The sequence below is a fragment of the Magnolia sinica genome, chromosome 12 (assembly GCF_029962835.1).
Source record: "Magnolia sinica isolate HGM2019 chromosome 12, MsV1, whole genome shotgun sequence".
Taxonomy (NCBI): Eukaryota; Viridiplantae; Streptophyta; class Magnoliopsida; order Magnoliales; family Magnoliaceae; genus Magnolia; species Magnolia sinica.
Window position 1 is genome coordinate 30,130,380 of NC_080584.1, and position 26,967 is coordinate 30,157,346.

Genomic DNA, 26,967 nt, shown 5'->3' on the forward strand with positions numbered 1-26,967 from the left:
CAGAAAAAATACTCAACATGCATCACTGAAAAGTGGCAAGGGCATTATATAGTCTAAATGGCATCCAAAGAGACATGTGAATGTTCTCTTCTCTTGATCTTTAAGGGCTATCTCTATCTGATTGTAGCCTGAATATCCGTCAACGAAGCAATAGTAAGAGTGACCGGCTAGCCTTTCCAAAATTTGATCAATAAAGGGCAAAGGAAAGTGGTCCTTCCTTGTGACTATATTCAACTTCCTGTAGTCAATGCACATTCTCCAACCAGTAGTAACTCTAGTTGGCATAAGTTCATTGTCAGCATTATCTACGATGGTGATTCTAGACTTCTTAGGAACTACCTGAGTTGAACTCACTCATTGATTGTCGAATGTAGGTTATATGATACCCACATCCAACAACTTAATTATCTTAACCTTAACCACTTTTTTCATATTTGGATTGAGTCGACATTGTGGTTGTCAGGTGGTTTTCACATTATCCTCAAGATGGATGTGATGAGTACAAATCAAAGGGTCAATTCCATTGAGGTCCACAATCGACCATCTAAGCGCTCTTTTATGCTCAATAAGAGTGGACATGAGCACACTCTCTTGTTCTTTCTCAATAAGAGATCACCAACGGGTATGTCTCATCTTGACCTAAATAGACATATTTAAGATTAGCGGGCAAAGCTTTTAGGTCAAGCTTCGGTACTTTGAGGGTAGACGGTAGAGGCATTACATCGGTTTGGGGCAATTTTTCAAACCGTGGCCTCCACCGGTTAGCTTCAAGTACCGGCGTAGCATCAAGCAAGGCATCCATCTCCCTAATCATATCATCATCTAAATTAGGAGACTGAGCCAAGCACATCTCTAGAGTGTTAGAGTATAGAGTTGGGAGTGCTCTATCTTCCACGAAAGAATCGATCATGTTAATGTCATGAGTATCATCATCATCCTCTAACTGTTTATTCATGTTGAAAAAGATGTTGAGCTCCAATGTCATATTTCTGAAAGATAAATTCATAATTCTATTCCTACAATTAATGATAGCATTTAATGTAACAAGGAATGGGCGACCAAGAATGACGTGTATTTAAGTGCTCATATCTATGATGGGTTGAGTATCTAAGACAATAAAATTTACTGGACAGTAGAATTTATCAACTTCGACTAACACATCTTCAATCATCTCCCTTAGTTCACGAACTGAGTGATCGGCAAGTTGTAATGTGGTCTGGGTGGGTTTGAAATCACCTAGACCCAATTGTTCGTAAATCGAGTAAGGGATCAGATTTACTCTCACCCTCAAGTCAAGAAGTGTGTGCTCAATCTGGTGGTTCCCAATTACACAAGTGATGGTTATGCTACCGGGATATTTTTATTTTTGTGGTACATCTTGCTTGAGGATGGCACTCACTTTTTCTATCAAAAAGATTTTCTTTTATATGTTTTACCATCTTTTAGTCGTACATAAATCTTTCAGAAATTTGGCATATGAATGGATTTGTTTAATGGCATTCAGTAGAGGGATGTTGACCTTCACATGTTTAAGCACCTCTAGAATATCCTGAGAGTTAAAGAGAGGTTTTGGTGCAATCAACCATTAAGGGAACGACACAATCGGCTTACTTTGAGGTTCTAGTTCTAACCCATGTGGAGCATTGCTAGGTCTATCAATCTCATCTATTTCCAGATCCTTAGGCTTTTCAGCCCTCACCGGAATAGATTTGTCAATTGTCTTCCCAGTCCTAAGAGTGGTGATAGACTTAGCCTGCTACATATGTTTTGAAGAGCTTGGGTCACTTATTTCATATTGCTATTTTGGGTTAGGGAGAGGCTGAGACGAAAGGATTCCTTTGTCCTCAATCAAATTTTTTATTTCAAGCCCTTGTATGGCCTTTGTAAGGTCTTGAAAGGCTTGCAGCATACCTTAATTAAAAAGCTCTTGATTTTGTATATGTTTTAAGACCGGATCCTCTTGAGGTTTTCTTTGATTTAGAAATTGGTTAAGAATCCCTTAAAGAGCAACCATTTGTCCGTTCCTCCAACTGAAGTTTGGATGGTTCCTCTAACTTGAGTTATATGTATTTGAGGTGGGTCCATAGAGAGGTTTTTGGTAGTTATTTACGGCATTTGATTTCTCATTCAATATCTCTTGAAAAGTGAGATTTGTTGGGCAATTATCAATTGTATGTATGTTATAAGCACAAATACCACAAACAACTTCCGCAGTCTTTTCGGGTTCTACCTTCTTAAGTTCCATGACCTCGACTTTTCTTGTAAGTTCAGCCACTCTTGCATTTATATCTTCTTCTTTTAAAACATAAATTCCTCTCCTTTCCTTTGATTGAGTAGGCTTAGAAGTGATAATTCTTGAAGACGTATCCCATGATTGTGCAATTTCACCAACTTTATCAAAATAATCCCACGCATCATCAGCTTCCTTATTCATGAATTCCCCATTACACATCATCTCCACAAATTAGCGCATGGGTGGAGTCAATCCCTCATAGAAAAAGCTTGTTATACACCATGTTTCATAGCCATGTTGTGGACATGAATTTATGAGATCCTTAAATCACTCCCAACATTAGAAGAAGGCCTCATCCTCTTTTCGCGCAAAATTCATGATTGTTTTCCTTAAGGTATTTGTTTTATGATAGAAGAAGAACTTTTTAAAGAACTCCCTTGTCATCTCAGCCCACGTGCCAATGGACCTTAGTCTTAAGGAATGTAACCATGACTTAGCATTTTCTTTCAAAGAGAAAAGAAACAATTTCACTCTAACTGTGTCCTCAGACACATTTGGGAAGTGTAATGTAGAAATGATTTCATCGAACTCTTTCATATGTAAGTATTGACTTTCAAATTCTAGTTCATGAAACTTAGGGAGGAGTTGAATTACCCCTGGTTTAATATCCACAGTTCCTTCATTCAATGAAATATCATGCAGGAAGGTGTACTCACCCCCGCCGGTTGTAAATAATATCGTAGAGTACGAGGTGGGGGTGCATTCTGCACCTTGTTTTCATCTTGAACTTCCTCAACTTGAGGTTGAGGTTGATTTGCAGCCATCACTTCTATTAACTTAGAGGGTCTTAAGTGGTGTCTAATCCCGTGATGGATAGGCAACCCTTTGACTAATCCTCCTCCTTCATTCAAAAGACGTAGAGTGTTATCACGAACCCACTTAGGCATGAAACACTCTCAGCACTCGAGTAACTAAACAACTAAGCCTAAAAAGAAAATTAGAAAAATTAAAACAAATAAGAGATCTAGAAAAGATAAGAGAGAGGGTTGGAACAAAATTACTGAATAAGAGTTGCTATTTTAGGATCTTACGAAACAAAAAACAATGTTAGTTTCTAAAAATAATTTCAGAAAAAATCATAATAAAAAAATATAGCAGAAAAATAAATCCTAATTTTAACTTAATTCTAATACCAATTAATTCTAGAAAAACATAGCCGGTCCTCGGTAATGGTGCCAAAAACTTATTCACAACCCCAACTGTAGGATCGCGATGTAGTAATAACTCGATAAGACCGAGGTTGAATCCACATAGACTAAACTTATACGTATTCTGAAAATAACTACACCTAGAACTAGAAAAAGATCTAAATTGAAATCTGAATAATTGAGAGTAATGGTGAATAATGTTTATTAAAACTTATGAATTTCAAGGTGGGAACTAGGGTGCCAAGGATCCACTTGTAGCTATCAAGATGGTACCTTACTTGATTCAAGGAATACAATTGGAATTGAATTCGTATCCTATTCAATTGGAAGATAAAACAATTAAATCAAATCTGAACTTTTTATTGACCTAATTTTCAATGGAAGAGAATTATAATGATTAGAAGGGATTTCATCACCCTACCATTCCCATGAGATGATGGTGAACAACGGGATTTTCCAATCTCACTATCTCAAAACAGGAAAAGAAGATATCCAAAGCTACTATAGGATCTATTATAATTTGAGTCACATGAAATCATAGAAAACTGAAAATATTCCCTTAATATCAAACTAGAAATTAATAACGTTCAATAAGAACAAGAATCAAAGCAAAATAAACATACAAACACGCTACAAGCTTCACCTCTTAGCCCTAACTAAGAGGTTTAACCAACCAGAGACATGATTGAAACCAAATCTCTTAAACAAAGTATGAAAAATAAACTAAAGAAGAAGAAAAACTCTTTGGCGGCTGCTCCACCCTTGTGTATGCTCCTTAAGACCTTTTCAAACCCTAAAAGATGCTTTGGAGTATTCTAAGGAGTCCAATCCATAGTTGTGGAACTCCAACTTTCACATCTAGTTGGAAAACTCTAGAAACCACCTCAAATTTACGGACTCTGCGCAGTTTTCCAAAATAGGCTCGGAGTTTAAACCGCCTCAAATTTACACACTTTGTGTAGTTTTCCAAAATATACTTGGAGTTTCAAAATATGCTTTTTCAGGACAATTTCAGGAATATGCTTGTTTTCAAAACAATTTCAAGATTCCTTTTCTTCACTTCCAATCTTTGATTCTCTTCATTCCTTACTTGGTTTTCTTGAATCTTTGGCATGTGAATTCTTCATTAATGACTTCCAAATCTCTAAATCTTCATTTAGTAATCTTTTGAGCATAAATCTTCCTTTTGGCATCAATTTCACCTTAAGCTCTCGAAATCACCTCGCACATGAAAACATGCATAATTAAATCGATTAAGTACTATCATGTTTATAAAACCAAGGTATAAATAGGGAGAAATATGCAATATTTCACACTCAACATTGACCTTATCAATGGGTTGGATAACAAATAAACATTACGGATCTGGTTAGGGTGGGCTCTAGGATGTTTTTAATGGTAGACATTCAATTACCACTGTTTCCTGTGGTGTCGTCCACCTGAAATTTGGATCTGCTTAATTTTTTGAACCACAATTTAAAATGAGTTGAAAAAACATGTGGACAACATGGATATACATCACATCATTAAGGTGGGCCCCCCACGGAAGCGGTAACACTCACTAAGTTGTTAATTAGGTAACACCTAATCCGCTCTCAATCCATGACCTTCTTTTAGCCTAATCGCCTGTAGCATTTGAAGTTCAACAAGTCAAAGATAGATAAATATGTTAGTTGGAAAATTGTGTTGGAAGTACCAAAAATTAAAAATTAAATAAGGTTAATTATTTTCATTTCACTAGGCTGAATCAGGTAAAATATACGATGTCTTTAAAGCATGATTCGCCCCCTTATCAATTGCTGATGGGTTACAGGCGAATTGCTTTTAGGGTAAGATAAGCTTGTCTGGATCCTACGTTCAGCAATCATGAAGGGTCCACTTAGGAACAATTCAACACAGTAGACCTTTTAGTAGAATTAAACAGTGAATGTGTTTACAGTATTATAAGATGGAAATGTTATCTGAAGGATCTAATGGATGAGGAAAGATGTGTTTAAGTTGATTGAAATTTGGATCGGAATGTTCCAGTTTATATAGGCACCATGGAGTGAACTGTTGTTGGGTGGCCATCAATGGTTTAGAACATTTGAAAAATGTTTCTGACCATTGACCATTAATTTAAGTTGTTTCTGATTGTCGGATTGAAAGATCTGACCGTTGGATCATCATGTCCCGTCTATTTTTAAACTATTGTGTCTTTTAAGGCTACTAGCCGTTTTCAAAAATAGCTTACCATTTTGGATTAATAATCTGACCGTTCTCAGTCACCTATAAAACCCCGGCTCATTTCAGACCCATCGCACCTAGGTTCATACCAGATCACTCACACCATCCCGCAAAAGATCCCGATGGAGTGATCACTCCGCAAAACGATGTGCACGTACGAAGTGTGCCAACTAGTCCCACTACAGCCACACTGCCACGCCCACACCCATGCATGTGTGCATGCGTTCCAATGCTACCCACTGGAACATGCAACCCGAGCGTCTCAATCTCCAAAGCTCTAAGTAAGAATACTACACACACCTCTACATGTATAAACCATGATTTTCCTCTTTTCGTTTCCATGTGGGACAAAAGCACACACCGCACTTTTCAATTTGACTCCAAAAAACGTTTTGGCGGTAAAATGAAAATCCTGAAATTTTTCGAATATTTTGATTTTTCAAAAACCACAAATTTCAACATGTTATTTTAAAATTCAGGGTTTTGTTTAGATTCGTGGAAAATATGAGAAAGGAAATAATATTCCTTAAGAAACTTAATTTCCATAAATTATAGTAAAGGAATTAAAAAAAAATGGACAATACATGAATAACGAAACATAAGCACATTTGACACATGCTAAGGATTGAAGATGAATTATGAATATTTTGCACCTATTATGCAAGCAAAGAGTGGTTGGTTGACTATTCCCACATCCACTGCTGCAAGACGACTCCATATTTGGACAATTAATTTAAAATAATGTCCACTCTATAATTAATGCAAGGGAGGACGTGTTGAGGTCGAGCACTACTTCCTCAGGGGATAACTATTCCGAATCCACAGAATTACTCTACTTCTTTAGAGTCCTCAAAGAGATACCTCGAATCCACAAGGAAAATAAGAAAATAGAATAATTTCTATAAATTCGTAATAAATTGATTGATCATTAAAACAAGCTTATAACATTCTTAAATAATGACATGAAACCTAGGAAGAAGTTTCAGAATTAAACTACAACAAAAACTCCTAGAAATCGTGACTTACTATAAATAGTAAACTTATTATTTATAGATGGTCGTGATTCCTACTAGACATAACGGTTTTCGGCTAAAAATAATGTAACGCCCTGAAAATCAGTGGTCGAGCGAATGCCCAACTCCTGAGTTCCAATGCATCACTTATGCAACATAGATAATGATGATTGAATGTTGTTCATATTAGTGCATTAAACATGAATGGAATTACACCAAATCAGCATATCATACTCCAGGAACATTTAGATTACGCAAGCGGAAGACTGTGAAAAATATATAAAACATATAAGTGATTATAAGTCCCTAGAGCATGAGCATGTCACCAGGTTAAATAATTACAAGTATAGTTCCAAAATTCACAAAATGATAAAATTTAGTATCCAACTAGTTTGCAACCGTGTAATCCCGTCGACGCAACTCCGGATCTACATAGACCTGCCAGAGATTTGCATGTAGGAGAACTCCTCCTCATCATCATAGAAGTCAGGCTCCGCTTCGTAAGCATCGCCACCATCTGCAACTAAACTAGAGTCTGGTTGGTGTTTTAAAACATCGACCCAGAGTGGGAGTGAGTGATCAACTCTGTGGAGCTATAAGGCAAAGGTTAACATGTTATCAATTCAGTCAAGTAGTAATGATAGAGCAGTACAACTATCATGTCCTAAGTACTCTTGTTAATGCAGGAGTGATATGTTATAATGATTCATGCCCTCGCCTGCAATCCCTCAGTGGCATCATCTCACGGTCGCGCATGACAAACTCCCTAAACATGCGCTTCCTCGCCAAAGCACATGCAATGCGATGCATGATCATGTTAGCCAATATTTAATTAGGTTTATTCATGAAGCAGATTTGGGAAGCTAAGGTACCTCCCTTTATATCATTTACCCAAACGATGATCCATCTATGGTCGTCAATCCTAGTTCGTCACATACGATAGGCAAGGATTAAATCCGTAGCCATAGACCTAAGGCTACGGATTAAGTCCGTAGCTAGTCCGTAACACGACCGTCGTCGTAGGTGCCATAACGATAGGTCTGGAACCTATAGCTACGGATTTAATCCGTAGCCTTATGTCTATGGCTACGGATTAAATCCGTAGCCTTTTCCCCTGTAGCAAAAAAAATAAACAGCTATAGATATTATTTGTAGCTGAAAGTCCGTAGCAATAGGGCAAATTTTAAAAGGCTATACCTATCTGATTATTGGCTACGGATTTAATCCGTAGCTAAACCTATGGTTACGAATTTAATCCATAGCAATTATATCGGTAGCGAAAAGCACAAACAGCTACGGATATTATTTGTAGCTGAAAGTCCGTAGCTGAGTGCCAAAATTAAAAAGGCTACACCTGTTTGATTAGTGGCTACGGTCAATATCCGTAGCTATTTTGTACATTGAAAAATTAAATCACCTGTTCATTCAATTACCACCTGTTCATTCAAATACCACCTGTACAATCATTCATTCATTCATCACCTGTTCATTCAAATATCACCTGTACAATCATTCATTCATTCAATTACAATCATTCATTCATTCAATTACAATTACAATCCTTCATTCATTCAATTACAATTACAATCCTTCATTCAATTAATTACAATTACAATCAATTACAGTTACAAATACAATAATGCTGAAAATACAAATCTTTGGCTTCATTAGAGAAATGTGCTCGACTTCACCGAATTTCAGACTTCGTATATTCCATCATCCTACAAACAGTCATGTCATTCATAAATTAGAATGCCCATTAGAGAAAAGAAAGACAGTAAAAGAAGTGCATCACGTATAACCACTTTTTTTTTTCTTAATGAATTAAAAAAAAAACTCAAAGAGGAATGAAATTGACACAAAAGAAATGGTCTCACCATATGATTATAGGTTTAGGTTTGGTTTAGGTTTAGGTTATAGGTTTAGGTTAAGGTTAGGCTATAGGTTATAATTAAGTTTAGATTATAGGTTAAGGTTTAGGTTATAGATTTTGGTTTAGGTTTAGGTTAAGGTTAAGGTTATAGGTTATAGCTTTTGGGAACTTGATTACAGGTTAAGGTTTAGGTTTAGGAAATCGGGTTCAGGTTCGGGATCGGATTTAGGTTTGGGTTTTCAAGTTTAGGTTTAGGTTAGGGAGTTGAGATTAGGATTAGGTGTAGGTTTGGGTTTAAGAATTTGAGAATACATTTAGGTTTTAAGTTTAGGTTTAAGTTAAAGGTTTTAGGAAAGGTTATAAGTTTATGTTAGGTTTATGTTTAGGTTTAGGTTTAGGTTATAGGTTATAGCTTTAGGGAATTGAGAATGGGTTATGGTTTAGGGAAAGGTTAGGTTTAGGTAATAGGTTTTGGGATTTGGGAATAGTTTTAGGTTATAAGTATAGGTTTAGGTTAGGTTATAGGTTAAGGTTTAGGGATTTGAGTTTAGGCTATAGGTTTAGGTTTAGGTTTAGGTTTAGGTCTAGGTTGAGGTTTACGGAATTGAGTTTAGGTTATAGGTTTAGGTAATAGGTTTTGGGATTTGGGAATAGTTTTAGGTTATAAGTATAGGTTTATGTTAGGTTATAGGTTAAGGTTTAGGGATTTCAGTTTAGGTTATAGGATTAGGTTTAGGTCTAGGTTTAGGGATATGAGTTTAGGTTATAGGTTTAGGTTTAGGTTTTATGTTTAGGTTTAGGTTTATGTTTGGGTTTTGGGATTTGAGAATGGGTTCGGGTTTAGGTTATAGGTTTTGGAATTTGAGAATGGGTTCGGGTTTAGGTTATAAGTTTTGGTTTTGGTTTAGGTTTATGTTATAGGTTTTTGGATTTGAGAATGGGTTATGGTTTAGGTTTAGGAAATCGAGTTCAGGTTCGGGATTGGATTTAAGTTTGGGTTTTCAAGTTTAGGCTTAGGTTTAGGCTAGGGAGTTGAGATTAGGATTAGGTGTATGTTTAGGTTTAGGGAATTGAGTTTAGGTTATAGGTTTAGGGAGAGGTTAGGTTTAGGTAATAGGTTTTGGGATTTGGGAATAGTTTTACGTTATAAGTATAGGTTTAGGTTAAGGTTTAGGGATTTGAGTTTAGGTTATAGGATTAGGTTACGGTTTCGGTTTAGGTTATAGGTTTTGGGATTTGAGAATGGGTTCGGGTTTAGGTTATAGGTTTTGGTTTTGGTTTTGATTTTGATTTTGGTTATACGTTTGGGTTTAGGTTATAGGTTTTTGAATTTGAGAATGGGTTCGAGTTTAGATTATAGGTTTAGGTTTAGGTTTAGGTCTAGGTTGAGGTTAGGTTATAGGTTTAGGTTTAGGTTTAGGTTTAGGTGTCGGTTTAAGTTTAGGTCTAGGTTGAGGTTAGGTTATAGGTTTAGGTTTAGGTTTAGGTTTAGGTGTCGGTTTGGGTTTTGGTTATAGGTTTAGGATTAGGTCTAGGTTGAGGTTTAGGGAATTGAGTTTAGGCTATAGGTTTAGGTTTAGGTCTAGGTTAGCGGTTAAGGTTTAGGGATTTGAGTTTAGGCTATAGGTTTAAGTTTAGGTGTAGGTTGAGGTTAGGTTATAGGTTTAGGTTTAGGTTTAGGTTTAGGTGTCGGTTTGGGTTTTGGTTATAGGTTTAGGTTATGTTATAGGTTAAGGTTTAGGGATTTGAGTTTAGGTTTAGGTTTAGGATTAGGTCTAGGTTGAGGTTTAGGGAATTGAGTTTAGGCTATAGGTTTAGGTTTAAGTCTAGGTCTAGGTTAAGGTTTAGGGAATTGAGTTTAGACTATAGGTTTAGGTTTAGGTTTAGGTTGAGGTTTAAGGAATTGAGTTTAGGCTATAGGTTTAGGTTTAGGTCTAGGTCTAGGTTAAGGTTTAGGGAATTAAGTTTAGGTTTAGGTTTAGGATTAGGTCTAGGTTAAGGTTTAGGGAATTGAGTTTAGGTTATAGGTTTAGGTTTAGGTTTAGGTTGAGGTTTACGGAATTGAGTTTAGGCCATAGGTTTAGGTTTAGGTCTAGGTCTAGGTTAAGGTTTAGCGAATTGAGTTTAGGCTATAGGTTTAAGTTTAGGTCTAGGTTGAGGTTAGGTTATAGGTTTAGGTTTAGGTTTAGGTTTAGGTGTCGGTTTGGGTTTTGGTTATAGGTTTAGGATTAGGTCTAGGTTGAGGTTTAGGGAATTGAGTTTATTATAAATGTTTAGATATAGATCTAAGTTAGCGGTTAAGGTTTAGGGATTTATGTTTAGGCTATAGGTTTAAGTTTAGGTGTAGGTTATAGGTTTAGGTTTAGGTGTCGGTTTGGATTTTGGTTATAGATATAGGTTAGGTTATAGGTTAAGGTTTAGGGATTTGAGTTTAGGTTTAGGTTTAGGTTTAGGATTAGGTCTAGGTTGAGGTTTAGGGAATTGAGTTTAGGTTATAGGTTTAGGTTTAGGTTTAGGTTGAGGTTTAGGGAATTGAGTTTAGGCTATAGGTTTAGGTTTAGGTCTAGGCCTCGGTTAAGGTTTAGGGATTTGAGTTTAGGTTTAGGTTTAGGATTAGGTCTAGGTTGAGGATTAGGAATTGAGTTTAGGTTATAGGTTTAGGTTTAGGTTTAGGTTTAGGTTGAGGTTTAGGGAATTGAGTTTAGGCTGTAGGTTTAGGTTTAAGTCTAGGTCTAGGTTAAGGATAAGGGATTTGAGTTTAGGCTATAGGTTTAGGTTTAGGTTTAGGTTGAGGTTTAGGGAATTGAGTTTAGGCTATAGGTTTAAGTTTAGGTTTAGGTTGAGGTTTAGGGAATTGAGTTTAGGCTATAGGTTTAGGTTTAGGTCTAAGTCTAGGTTAAGGTTTAGGGATTTGAGTTTAGGCTATAGGTTTAAGTTTAGGTCTAGGTTGAGGTTAGGTTATAGGTTTAGGTTTAGGTTTAGGTGTCGGTTTGGGTTTTGGTTATAGGTTTAGGATTAGGTCTAGGTTGAGGTTTAGGGAATTGAGTTTAGGTTATAGGTTTAAGTTTAGGTTTAGGTTGAGGTTTAGGGAATTGAGTTTAGGCTACAGGTTTAGGTTTAGGTCTAGGTCTAGGTTAAGGTTTAGGGATTTGAGTTTAGGCTATAGGTTTAAGTTTAGGTCTAGGTTGAGGTTAGGTTATAGGTTTAGGTTTAGGTTTAGGTTTAGGTGTCGGTTTGGGTTTTGGTTGTAGGTTTAGGATTAGGTCTAGGTTGAGGTTTAGGGAATTGAGTTTAGGTTTTAGGTTTAGGTTTAGGTTTAGGTTTAAGTTTAGGTTTAGGGAATTGAGTTTAGGCTATAGGTTTAGGTTTAGGTCTAGGTCTAGGTTAAGGTTTAGCGATTTGAGTTTAGGGTATAGGTTTAAGTTTAGGTATAGGTTGAGGTTAGGTTATAGGTTTAGGTTTAGGTTTAGGTTTAGGTGTCGGTTTGGGTTTTGGTTATAGGTTTAGGATTAGGTCTAGGTTGAGGTTTAGGGAATTGAATTTAGGTTTTAAGTTTAGGTTTAGGTTTAGGTTGAGGTTTAGGGAATTGAGTTTAGGCTATAGGTTGAGGTTTAGGTCTAGGTCTAGGTTAAGGTTTAACGATTTGAGTTTAGGCTATAGGTTTAAGTTTAGGTCTAGGTTGAGGTTAGGTTATAGGTTTAGGTTTAGGTTTAGGTTTACGTGTCGGCTTGGGTTTTGGTTATAGGTTTAGGATTAGGTCTAGGTTGAGGTTTAGGGAATTGAGTTTAGGTTTTAAGTTTAGGTTTAGATTTAGGTTGAGGTTTACGGAATTGAGTTTAGGCCATAGGTTTAGGTTTAGGTCTAGGTCTAGGTTAAGGTTTAGCGATTTGAGTTTAGGCTATAGGTTTAAGTTTAGGTCTAGGTTGAGGTTAGGTTATAGGTTTAGGTTTAGGTTTAGGTTTAGGTGTCGGTTTGGGTTTTGGTTATAGGTTTAGGATTAGGTATAGGTTGAGGTTTAGGGAATTGAGTTTCGGCTATAGGTTTAGGTTTAGGTCTAGGTCAGCGGTTAAGGTTTAGGGATTTGAGTTTAGGCTATAGGTTTAGGTTTAAGTCTAGGTCTATGTTAAGGTTCAGGGAATTGAGTTTAGGCTATAGGTTTAGGTTTAGGTTTAGGTTGAGGTTTAGGGAATTGAGTTTAGGCTATAGGTTTAGGTTTACGTCTAGGTCTAGGTTAAGGTTTAGGGATTTGAGTTTAGACTATAGGTTTAAGCTTAGGTCTAGGTTGAGGTTAGGTTATAGGTTTAGGTTTAGGTTTAGGTTTAGGTGTCGGTTTGGGTTTTGGTTATAGGTTTAGGATTAGGTCTAGGTTGAGGTTTAGGGAATTGAGTTTCGGTTATAGGTTTAGGTTTAGGTTTAGGTTGAGGTTTAGGGAATTGAGTTTAGGCTATAAGTTTAGGTTTAGGTTTAGGTTTAGGTTTAGGTTATAAGACATAGGTTTAGGGAATTGAGAATAGGTTAAGGTTTAGGTTTAGGATATCGGGTTTAGGTTCGGGGTCGGGTTTATGTTTGGGTTTTCAAGTTTAAAGATAGGTTTAGGTTAGGGAGTTACGATTAGGATTAGGTGTAGGTTTAAGTTTAGGGAATTGAGAAAGGTTAAGGGTATGGTCCCTGCAAAGCAAATACAGATATAAACAAGGCCATCCGACGCAAATGCCAGGCCCCTTCCAATGCTGTCCATAAAAAATGGACAGCTTCATCATGGTCATAATAGCGGTTCCCTCTTTTCAGGGAACCCCGCTCTTCCGAATTGCTCCGACGCACATCCGGGACTGCTCCATTAATTTCGATCAAATACATAAACACGGCCTATCTAAATGGACAGGCCCCTCTAACGCTGTCCATAGGAAATGGACAGCTTCATCATGGTCATAACAGCGGTTCCCACCTTCCAGGGACCCCCGCTCATCCGGATAGCTCCGACGCACATCTGGGTCTGCTCCATTAATTTCGAGCAAATTTAATGGAGCAAATACGTAACCACTTGGTCCCAAATACTTACTTTATAAAAGAAAATCTCCCATGTCTTCTCAAATTTTCTATTTCGATCTTTTTTAGCTCAAATCCATGTCAATGCATGAGAATCATACATAAACATGGATTTTAAGCAAAATACATGAGGGAAATTACAACATAGATATCATGCACATGATATCACATAATGTACTGTTTAATGAACTACACATGTGCATTCTTGACAAGAGACGTACCAGATGCTTGAATCTGAAATATGCAGCTCCAACCCTCCCACATGCAACATCCACCTGAAAGAATGCGCATAACCGTCATGCTTGAGTAATCATTATAGGAATGTACAAGTAAAACTATAAAACCAGAGATACTCACTGCATTTTCAAGATCTCCTCCATAGTTGACGATTCATTCTAAAGCCCTTCTCCCTCCTCCTTTACCCGGGCTTGGGACCGGCAATGCAAGGAGTTGCATTGGCGGAGTTAAAAAAGAGCTTAGGCTCCATTTGGTTTTTTAAAAAAAATATTTTTATAAATACTAATGTGATGACCAAATGGAGCCTAAGACTATAAATACGTTCAAATATAGAGTACAAAATTCAGGTCGGGAGAAGTAAGGTGTTCAAGCAAGATCACCTAAAGAGAAGAAAGACAAAGATTTGAATCCTTTGCCTTCATAATCTCCACTAGGTAGATCATGTATTGATGCACTACGACTTTGTGAGGGCCCTATAGTGGAGATTCTCCGATTTTTCAAGCAAATTTTGGTGATGCCTTAGATGATTGGCCCCTTCTTTCAAGTATGGCACGGAGGTTGCCAAGGCCTAGAAAGAATGGTCTGTTGAAGGCTAACTTAGCTAGCAGGGTTTTAGTCGATATGGCCTAAACGCAAGTAGAGAACTTTCGAAATCTTGTGGGTTCACCAAAAGAGGTGCATCTCAAGGAGGCCTTTCTAATGGAAATTAGGGGAGCTAATTCCATGTTGCGTTGGAAGTTTGGAACAAATAATCAATGTTGTCAAAATCATTATTGTATTGCAAATCATAATAGGGGTTGAATCATATCGAATCGAAAATCATATTGTAAATTGTAAGATTTTTATGATTTTCTACAAAAAGGAAAAATATAAATAAGCAAAAAAAATTAAAAACTTATCAATCATCCTTTTGCCATCAATATGCGCCAAGTAATACCATGTTATGATAGCGATAAAGGATTCTTATCTTCCCTTTTTATTATTATTTATCTTTCAAGAAATTTCATTTAAAAAACATACAAGGATCCTTTGATAATTTATGTTCTTGTGACATTTCATGAATTAGAATCACGTTGGAAAAGTGACATTTGATTATGTAGACCAACAGAAAAAGATATTTTGATTTCTAACCACTATTCCACAATACAGATAAGTCCACATGATCGTAAGCACCCATGAAAACATTCCAGATAAGTCATACATTAATTTGGTGTTTCAACTAGTTAAGAAGTAAGAGATCTTAAAAAGAGTGAGAGAGAGAGAGACACACACACAGAGAGAGAGAGAGAGAGACAGCTCCATGATTTAATGTTGAAGAAAATATATATCATTTAATCTCTCATAAAGAGCACAATAAAATAATTTACCTTTTCTAAATGATTCTTAAAGCCCCCACCAATTTAAAAACATAATATGAAAGCCGAGGGAAGCTTAAATAGTATAGGCACGAGTTTCACCGAATGCACCCAGAATTTCACTTAAGCCACAGCATTCATATGCACATTCTTCACCATGCATACGGACACAAGCGCAATGGGCGAGATTGTGAGATTGTGTGGAATGTATGACAAGCAAACATCATGGCACATGAGCCTGACTTAATGTGTATTACTTTGCATCGTAACAAACCTACACAACTTTTGGATTTTGTTAAACCATATATGGAATGTAGACTGAATATGTTTATCTGTCATTGGTAAGTGGCCTACACAAGTTTTGGATTTGTCGAGCCATATTTGGATAGCTAAAATCACAAGGTCCAAAATATTGGTTTCAATGTATGTGGTCGAAACCTTAAACCGCATTGGTACGTCACTGATTTGACGCTGGACATTCGATGAATTGAGCCATTCAGTGCATTTCTTTTCTTCTTCTTCTTTTTTACTTTTTATTTAAGAACTTAAAAGATTAAAGGGGATTTATTTGAAACTCTGGCAGAATTTGATGGTTGATGAACAGGCAAACCATAAACATTGCTAATGGTTTGGATTATAGTTTCTGATGGAGCTCAAGCATCAATGGATGAACACCCACCAATAATAGTAGCTTCATCTATAAATAAAACAATACTCACTACCTTCTCATTGCCTATACTTTGCAAGAGTTTAACGATCCAAAAATCATTTCCAGCATAGAGAAGTACTAGACCAAGCATAATTTGAATTGTAAATCAGGATTTAAATCATAAATCATAGGATTCAAATCAGAGAATCGTAGGATTTATATAAAATGGGATACAAGGTGAGATTCAAATCGTCTTACTTAAAATTCAATTCAAATCATAAATCGTAGATATTAGGATTTTGACAACACTGCTAATAATTGCTCATCCATCCGTTCCTCTAAGGCTGTTTGAAAGGTCCAGACCATTCATCAGACAGAGCCCAACATGAACATCCCCTGGGCAAAAAACCAAACTGGTCTACTCATCAGGCGGACCATACGTGTACATTAACTATGGACCATTCATTGCCCTTTCTTTCCACCATCCATTTTACTCAGAAACTAGCATGCAACCTAATGAGTGGACCACAACCACAGGTTTATAATCCAAGGCATGTTCATCCCACCTGATTACTGGCTAGGATCTTACACCCTTGTGTAACAACAGCATGTTCCCCCCAATTCACCGTCCAAGCGAATCTCCTTCGCATTTCTCCTCACAAATTCCAACTTCCAATCACCGAACATATAAATTAAAACCGTAAATAACAATCGGCAGAATCTAACCAGCAAAACCTAAACAAAGAATTATAATTCACAAGGCAATACCTGACACCGGCACACAATTCTCCCGACTGCACAATCCCCGTTGCTGCCGATTCAGCAGCCGGCGATGCCTCCTGAGCAATTATTACAATTATCTGTAAAAATAGATGAACGGCATGGATGAAACACATACATCATGGTGGGGCCCACAGAGCACCGACCACCAGCCATTGGCTGGTGTCAGGGGGAGTAGCCAGTCCGTTCCCCCGTTTGGCTGGGTGGATTGAAAGGGATTGAAAGGTATTATGGTGGATGGCCTGGATTTCTAGGTATTGATGGTGTTGACAGTGGATTGTCTTCAGATACATGGGATTGCTATATCCCTGGATTGATATATCCAGTCTGTTTGGCACACCCGGCCAATACTGGAATTAAACCTTACCATCCCTTCCAATCCCTCGAGCCAAACGCGTCTCAGTTGGCTGTTGATCACCGACTCTGTTTGGCACGCCCGACCAATCCAGAATTTAACTTCCAATCCCTTCTAATAACATCCAATCCCTTCCAATCCGACCGGCCAGACGGCCCTTAGATTTCAAAAACAGAAGGGGCAAATCCTTCCAATCCCTTCCAATAACATCCAATCCCTTCCAATCCGACCGGCCAAACGGCCCTTACATTTCAGAAACAGAGAGAGGGGAATGCAAATTGAACCTCTGAAAGATTTGAGAAAGAGATAAATAGGGAAAAAGAAATATACTCACCGTACGATGCTTCTTCTTCTTCTACTTCATGCAGCGAAATGGGTTTCGGAGGACTATGGAATGCGGCCTTGAGACAGTGAGAGAGGGTGAGGGAGATCGGGAGATGAAGAGAGGGCAAGGGAACGAGAGAGACTGAGTGCGAGAGAGAGAGAGAGAGATGGAGACGGAGATGGAGAGTGGGTTTCTGGTTTGGAGGGCGGGAGATAATGCCGCTGGGTTGGGTTTTTGGAGGGAGATGGCGTTTTCGACGGGCGCGTGACGGACGGCCCTGAGCGGTTTTAGAATTTTAGTTACGTGGGGCCCACTGTGATGTATTTCATACATCCACTCCATCCAATAAATTTAAAATATTATTTTAACTATGATGAACAATTCATTTAGATCAAATCTTTAAGCTGACCACACAACAAATTAACAGTACACATTTAATTTATATTATTTCTTATGGTGTGGTCCACCTAAATATTCAATCCACATAATTTTTCGGCTTATGCAACAACATTATATATCCGAATTTTCGGACGGCTAAGATCAAATACATATATTCCAGTGGACCTCATGGATCCCCCTCAGCACCATATAGGTTATAGGTTGAAATATATGTTTTAGCTACAGAGAACCTAGGCTATAGCTACGGATTAAATCCGTAGCTATTTTGCTACGGATTTAATCCGTAGCTAAAAGCTTTCAACTTCCATAGCCTTTACTCGATTTTTTGGTAGTGAGGTTTCCCAACATACAATTCCAGGTTACTACGGAGAGGTTCATCACCTCAGCGTAGGCCTAGTTTATACTTAAGGTCACTATGGAAAGGCTCGCCACCTTAGCATAGTCCTAGTGTATACTCAAGGTTACTCCACCGACGCCCTACCAACTAACAATCTTTTTTCGAAGGCTCATCACCAACCCGACTAGGGACCATAGCCAGGCTGCGCCAAGGAAGGCTAACAGCTCAAATACGGTGTCCCATACCATCATATTCAGCTAACGAGTTGGGTTGCTCACTGGTCACTACGAGGAGGCTCGTCACCCCAGCGTAGGCTAACATCTCAACCACGGTGTCCCATACCACCATGCCCGGCTCATGAGTCTTGGCGAATCAGGGTACCAAGGTTAAACGAGTTTTTCACTGGTAAGTTAGTACCTTAGATTCAAGTAGTAGTGTCCATACATAATAAACATACATTAGGTCAATTGGGTTACTTGACAAGCTCGAATGGTACGAGCGCACATTAAATTAATCGACATGGAGAGCGTAAGCACTCCGCGTAGCCTAACCACTGTCGATAATCACTGTATGACTCGGATTCATCAAACATATCCGTCGTGGCTAAAATAGTTCGGTCACCAATCATAAACCGTTACCGATTGCTTGGACTACATCGTAGCCCCAATCACACTCCAAACAATAGCATTCACATGTGATAGTCAAAGACAGCATGTGATAGCCAATCTAAATATAAATCTCATTTGAGCATTTTAACAAACAAATAGTACACATGTTTTCGTACATAAGCATTTCATCCATAAATCACATAATAATAAGATAGGTTACATAAAGGAAACTATATTTATAGATAAGGGAGCTACAAATCCTATCTCAATGCCCTCATTAAGTATATTTCAACAAGCATTTTCTCATTCAGGCATTTTATCAAACACTAAGACTACACATATCACATACACGTAATATATTAGTTAAAACACATATTATAGCAAGTCCTTCTGCATAGGAGTTGCCACACATACAACAATCATGTATTATCAATAAGTAAACATAGCAAGCACAAATCATAATTCTGTATTCATTTAAACATTTCAACAAACGCATAAAATGCATTATATTCAACATAGCTTATATATATGTGTGTGTAATACACGGAAACCATCGCATCTAAGCACATGTGATAGCAATCAAGTCAGTCATAAATCATTATCTGACATTGAAAGCCTTGAAAACTATAACCTAAATGTTTATAGTCCGCACCTTTCACCGGTAAACTCGTATCAAACTCAGTTCGAACACTAAGTCTTCGTCTACGGCACAACGGCACCCTATAGCATGAAATAAGTTAGCTATTTCGCCATTTACTCTATTTGGATACCTAAAATAGATTAGAGTTAGGATTTCTTATCTAAGAATAGAATCGAAATCGCCAGTATAGCGATGCAGGTAGGATGATTCAACACGTGTAGTGGCGGGATCGAATCCCGGCAATAAACCACAACTCTCTCACTTCTCCTCACTTTCTCCTTCTCTTTTCTCACTTCTCTCTCCTAGGGTTTGAAATTTCGTATGGAATGAGAGAGGGGTGGGTTAAGGCCCTTATATAAGCCCAGAACTGATGTCAATGGCCCCAGGGCCATGGTATACTTAGGTTATAACCAAATAGTAGCTGTTTTGGGTCAACGGAGCTCATCTTGAGGCCCATTTTCTGCATATAGTCCAGAGAAAGTTCCCTAATAATGGATCTATGTCAGGTTAAGTTTTTGATCCGATCGGATTTACGGATCGACCGTGGTAGACCTGTTTCAGTTCAACGATCATTGTTACTCAATCAAGGCCACAAGTACACTGACATGTGTTGAAAATTTTCTCTGATCCGAGGATATGGTTGGGTCAGAATCTGATGGTCTGAAACATTAAATTTGGCCTGCAAGTGAATGGCCCAATTCACTTAAGTTTAAGTTCAGTTTCTAAAGATATTCGCGTTTCTCACGCACTTTGCTCCAGGCTCAAGTTGTGCTTTTCTAGATACTGTTGAGACTTGATTTCTGAGATGATTGTCAAGCCTAATAAGGCGGTCATAACTATATTGTTTTGCGGTAATCGGACTTTCGACACGTAGTCCAGGTCCGATATGGAGTTTCAAGATGCTCCTAAGAGCAACTGAGTTTAGAAATTGATCCTAAGTTTTAGGTAATGTAGAGTTAATGATTTTACTGGTTTTGGGTCTTACAGATCGTATAGAAAGTGGTTCAAGCTAATCTACCAATTAATTCAGTTTAGTACTTAATTAATTTTTCCGCTTAATTTCCAAAGAATTCGGTCCTTAGTGATTTCTGCTTGAGGTGGTACTCGGGTCTTTGTACAGATTTTTTCAAGATGTTACAAATAATGTCCTATTCAGCTCAACCATGTTATTCTCCTGATTATTCTAAGCACTTTCATGTTGGATGCAACTCTTAAAGCCCAATGGATAAAGAGTTATAATTAAACTAAAACTTACTATAAATAGTAAAAAAGAAAATAAAATGAAAATTCAACCACTGATATGATGGAATGTAACGTCCTGGATTTTCACTATTTTAGATTTCCAAAAATCCTTGAAATTTTCATTATAATTAGCTTATGGTATCACTCACTGACCATTAACATTCGATATTAGCTTATAGGCGGGTGGTACCAATAAAGAATCGCACAAATCTGATTAATCAACCATAGGAAGCCAACGAATCCGTCCAATCACTTAAACATCGAATTTAGCCTCGTGATTTATCTGCATGTGGCCCAAATCGATCCGACCTATCACTGACTAATCGAGACAACTGTAATTAAATAAGATCTACCCAAAGTCGAGACAACTAGGGGTTAGATCTTAATTAACAAACTAAAGTGACCCAATTATCCTTTCAGCCTAAGAACCAATGGCTTAGAGTGACTTTGACTGAATCATCATTTTTGCTAATTTTGAATAGGCCACACTACAAACTTAGCTAATGCAAACCCTAATCATTGTGCACAAGAAATCTAGAGACCAAATTCATTCTATAAATGCCCTGATTATCCAAACAAGCTCCAGACTGCTCGTTAGTAGGCCATTAAACCTGAGACTATAGAAAGACATTTGTCTTAGCGGGCTTGACGTCTATCGTAGGACATCAAGCTGAGGTTGCATTTCAAATTGATCAACTTGGAATGCAAGACAAGTGCATGGGATATGTGAATACCTTTAGTGAAAACCTAAAATTTAGGTGAAACTAGCACTTTGTTCTTTCGCGAAGTTGTAACTTTTAGATTGTCGATTTATGACGAAATTCGAGGTACCGATTAAAGATATTTTCTCACACATATTCATATAGCCGCGGCCCCGATCAACCATCGATGACCGTCAAATAGACTTCTGATCATACCCGTCGATCAGTGCATCTAAATAGCGAGTCGATCATATCCATATGTAGATCATCATTAGGGTTAACTATTCTATGGTGTATATCAACATATACACCCTATAATGGGCCGTAAAAGTTAGAAACACTCTCTCATAAGACTAGTATAATGAAAACCTAGCCCTTAGGGGCATTTACACAACTTTTGGAACAATATAAGAGCTTCATTTGGGCACTCTATCATTCCATGCGAATTTTTCTCAAGAATGAAAGAAAGAAGGAGAGAAAGAGAGAAGGAGAGAGATCTTGGAGTGTTCTTAATGGATTCCCTTCCATCAAGCCTTAACTTTAATGTTCTCCTCCATCGAATCCGTCCCACTCATGATTGAAAGGTAAGAAACAAACCCTACTCCCAACCTAGGCTTTTCCAAGTTGAATTGGATGAATCTCATCTAGTTGCTTTGAAATTGGTATAAGAATCATTTCCCCAAATCCCTAATCCTATGAGTGTTTTAAGTCGGGCGAATCATTGTAAAGTTGCAGACTATTACGCGTAGGCTTCCATTTATCGACCCTTGAGGGTCTCAGTTAATTATGTCTTATAGTGAATGGTTTGTAAATAGCTAGGATGTCCATATTTTGAGTTTGGTTACAATATGTGTCATTGGTGGTTTATGGATGCTTGCGTGTTTGATAAAATTCACAGGTGAATAAATGTGTTATTCTAATGATGCTCACATGTTTGGTTGAATACTTGATTGGATGTGTTAATTTATTGATGCTTACATGTCTGATTAAATGCTCTAATGAATGTGTTATTCCATAGAGAATCACATATTTGATAAAATGCCTAGGTGATTAGATGAGCATTCTATGGATGCTCTCATATTTGATAAAATGCTTATATGGTTGTGTCGTTGAATCTATGTTGACGGTATGATGAATTGTTAAGTTTGTAGTGATACTTAGATTGCTTATAATGTTGGGTCAGTCGATAAATCTCCCAAACCAAGGTGTGGCTCGAGTTAGGCCGACCACCCTAAGCATGTTTGATTGACTCAAGCTAAACACAGACGACCGACAGTAGCTGAACTACACGGGATGCTTACACCCAATGCTAGTTGCACTAGGGTTCTCCCAGGTCAATCAAATTAGTCCACTAACCAATTGATCATGTATGTTCACAATGTATGACAAGACTAAACTGAATCTAAGATACCACATTCCCAGTGGATGAGTCCATTCATAACCATTAGTACGATACGATCCCACTAAGACTCATGATCCGGACATGGTGGTATAGAAAACCATGTCCAAGTTGTTGGCCTATGTTAGGGTGACGAGCCCCCATAGTGACCAGTGAACACTGATGGAGGTGAGATATTGTTGTTCGAACGGCTCCCGTCAAATTACCTGGCCGATGGTTGCGTGCCAGAGTACCGTTCGAACGACCCGGGCATGAATGGAATTGGGTGACAAGCCCTTTCCTTGTGGTGATCTGATTTCATATGATAAGCCCGCACCTCGGAACTGAGTGATCATACTTGGTGTTTGGGTGACGGCTCATATCAAGTTGATCCTCATACATTTAAGTATCATGTCATACCTTTGGAATCATTGATTTGTGAAATAAATGGGTGATACCTAAAGTTGGATCAAGGGACACTGGTAAGGATCTGCTACGTGTGACAACGAGCCACGTGATCCGGATAAGGATTCGTGATATAACGTCGGTAATCCACCTTTGCCAATATGTTAGATGAATGGAACTTAATAATTACTCGACTACCATATGCATCAATTGCATTGCATTAGATAGGATGTGCCAATTTGGCATTGGAGTCACGTGATGAGGGAGTGTTGGAATTTGTGAAATAGGCATTGAATTCTTATGTGAGGGACTGTTGGATTGAAAGGTGCATGCATCATTACATAATCTCATTTGTGCATTTAATAAGAGCATTTAGGAAATGTTTATTTTCTTATTTTATTATTACCTGCACTAATTGGGTTGATAACATTGTAACTTAGAACTAGTGGCACCACAGAGTTAGCTACTCACTCCCACCTGGGATGGTGTTTTAAAACACCAAATAGGCATTGTTATTAATGCAAGTTCTATCGAGGCCTCCGGCGGGTAGGCTTGGATTAGCTTGCACTTTTCGCCATGATGCCTTGGGAGAGTCGAGCAAAGTTAGAAGACTTTGCTTTTATTTTTATTTTGTACATGTATATGTTAGAGTCCATGATCGGGCATGCTTTATATATAAATTTTGTTGTATGTTCGTTGTTGCTTGTTTAATCTCTATTTTGGGCGATCACCACCATTGGAATTGTATTTTTGACTATTAGCCCTATATTTCTGGATTTTTTGCTATCTCTACCTTACTTTGTATCTGCTAAGTTAGCTTGCATTACTCTAATTATTTTATGTGAATCTGAATGAAGACTCATGTGCATTTTATTAAGTTTACACCCGGGAACTCGGGATCGGAGTCGATGTACTCGGGTGCTGATTTTCGAAGCGTTACGTGGAATCTCACAAATTTGGTATGCACAACCTGGCATAGTAGGTTGGGTGGCTAAAATAGCACATCCTACCCCAAAATCATATATCGCATGTCGGATAACTCATTCCAGATTATGAGATATGCTCGTTTTAAGGTTTTAACGGTCTGGATCACTTCTGCCTCTAATCAAGCTTTTTCTGGTCCATAATGGATGGCTTAGATCTTACATTCACATGCCAAGAAATATAAGGTGTAGAAGATCTAATTTATAAATGTATGTGGATTATGTCCGATTGATGCAATTTGCAACATATGAATGTACAAAATTGAGCAACGGGCTTTGATGTACATAAACTACATCTTCCTTCAAATGCACCAACAATCTTTTAGATGGGTCATAGTCTAAAAATCGCATCCAACCAATTTATTTTTTATTTTTGGCCCAAAATTAAATAGGGATGACCTATTTACTGGAGATACAAATTACTCATTTTGCAGTCTCCATCACAAATGGTCCATGCAACAGGTATAATCATGACCATCTATTTAATGGACATTTTTTCTACTAATTGTAGATATTTAGTCCTATCCTTTCTTAGCTATCCATTTACAAGTAATTACGTGGACAACTGGGAGTATCTAATGGAGAAGATTTTGTTACGTGATAGGTCTTATGAGGGCCCACCAAATCAATGTTTTGGATCACTATATTCAACACAAGTACCTTATACGTTTGAAGATCATGGGTAGTTATTGTCTTCAAAGTGATGTAAGTTATAACTAGAGACCAGTTGGAAAACTTGGGGAAAAAAAAGAAAGATAAAAGGAAGATTAATTGATTGATAAAAATATAAGAGTACAAGAGAAACAAAACCAAAAGACAATCAGTAAGAAAAATTTTGACTTTAAAACATTAGGTGCAGATATTCATAAGGTGATCTTCACTTATATGAATCTTCCATCCCTTTCATTGGAAGGATATTGTTGTAGACACCCCACCCCACCCCACCCCAAGCCAACAAGCTAATCAAAATTGGACGGTTCTAATGGACGGATAAATCCAAACTCCAATCCAAACTCTTAACCTTAACCCAAACTCTAGGACTTTCGAAACCAGGTTCAACCGAGTTAACCCACTAAGTCATTCCGAGTCAACTCGCTGATGCAAAACCCAATCAACTCACCTAGCAAACCCAAAGCCTTAAACAAGCTTAAGACCAAGCTTTAAAGTTCAAACCCATAGGCCCAAAAGAGATTCACAACTCATACAACAAGTGAACTTCATAACACTCACACATGTGGGAGACCCCCTACTAAAATAGGGGGAACGTGTGCCTTGAGCAGCGGTCTTACTGCTGCTAGACACATGGCAAACGCCTTGCTTCAGCGGGGAGAATCTCGGCCCTTCAACCCTAAACTTCCAAAGAATTACTAGAAAACCAAGCTTAAGGCTGTAAATAGCCCCCTTCCCTTCTTATTTCAAGCATCCAAGAATTATCCATAAAAATCCATAGGCCTCTCACACCCCTTAGCCTCTTAGCCATCTCATCCCTCCACCAAAGAGAGTGACAATGAGGAAGAGAGTCTAGCCTTAATCCAACCCTAATCCTAACCTCTCAAGCCAGTCTAGTTCAAATCCAAGCTGCTCAATCTAATCCTTGTAACAAAATCATCCGTCTAACCGTTCAAATTCTAAGCAATTTCATCTAATTCCAATATTAGCATTGTGTAACATCTACTCCATCCTAAACCCCCTTGTTGGACCAAGTCATCAACTCTACATTACATTGTATTTTACACCTAATCGATCTAGGTGTATGCTCGGTGTCGTGTTGATATAATTGAATCATGCCCATCAGAAACCCTGGTCGGATAGTTATTACATCATACAGCATCGCATCGCATATATAAATATCCCTGCATCCAGTTAGTACAAGCGTATGCTTTGCGGTTTGTCGATATAATCAAATCCTACCCATCAAAAACTTGTGTTGACTTACATTCAGCATTACAATACTCATCATTGCATCCTCAAAGTGCAAGAGCCATAACTAATCCTCATAGATAGTTGAATTCTGTGAAGTTGAGACTGTACATTTGTACAACCAGAGTGGGGTGCCTAACACCTTACCTCTCTATAACTGTGGTCCTTACCGTGAATCTCTGGACGCAAATCAAAGAGTCATCATAGGGTAGAGCAACTTGGGATCCTCTCTCCTAATGTTTCCATAGGGTTTAGCTGACTGTGAAAATGAAGTAATTGGCTAGTGGTGACTATGGCCAAACATAACATCCACTCAAATATACCGACACTTAAGCCCTCGACAGAGGCACCTGTGAAAGCCACGAGTCAATTCTGTTCGGGATCTAGCGTTCACAGAATGATGACTCTATTGGGGATATTGTTTTAGTCTCACTAAGCTGAGACTAGACTTAAAAATTAGGATTTTGCAAACTTCTAGAGATTGTAATTCTTATGCATTTACATTCAGCATTCAACCTAATCTCCAAAAAAATGCTATAAAAAAAAAACCACCACCATAACCTTCCACCACAGCCTAATCCCAACCAAATCCTGAATAACCATGGCCAACCACAAAGAAGGAGCTCTCTCCTTCCACGCTCTTGATATATAGGAAGGCATTCCCCCATAGTCGTATCCAGTAGGATCAGTGTTTGTCTCTTGTGTCCATGAAGTGGTTCAGAATATAAAGATCATGGAAGAAATGCTTTGCAAACTCACACCAATGCAGGTTTCAATAGCCAGCACCCAAGCTAGCCTAGCACAACAACTGCAGCAATCAAGGTTCGCCTAGGACTTTTGATATCCTCCCAATGGAATCATCTAGCCAGCACAATAATCTACCTTAGGGCAATTCTTTTAATATCCTCCCACGAATGGGAACCATTTCCAGTCACATTCCACAGCTAAAACTCCTAGCTAATTCCAACATCTTCTCCCTAATGTGAGTTCCAGTCAATTTCAATATCCTCCTACAACTAGTGTCTCTTCGCAGTTTCCTTTCTCAATCCCAATC

General features: G+C 38.0%; 1 non-coding gene across 1 annotated transcript; it reads left to right on the forward strand.

The window, feature by feature from the left end:
- The first annotated feature begins 2,522 nt into the window (after positions 1–2,522).
- LOC131222125 (small nucleolar RNA R71) lies at positions 2,523–2,630 on the forward strand. Its single transcript, XR_009159832.1, has one exon. It is a non-coding gene; the product is annotated as a small nucleolar RNA R71 (small nucleolar RNA).
- The last annotated feature ends 24,337 nt before the right edge of the window (positions 2,631–26,967 follow it).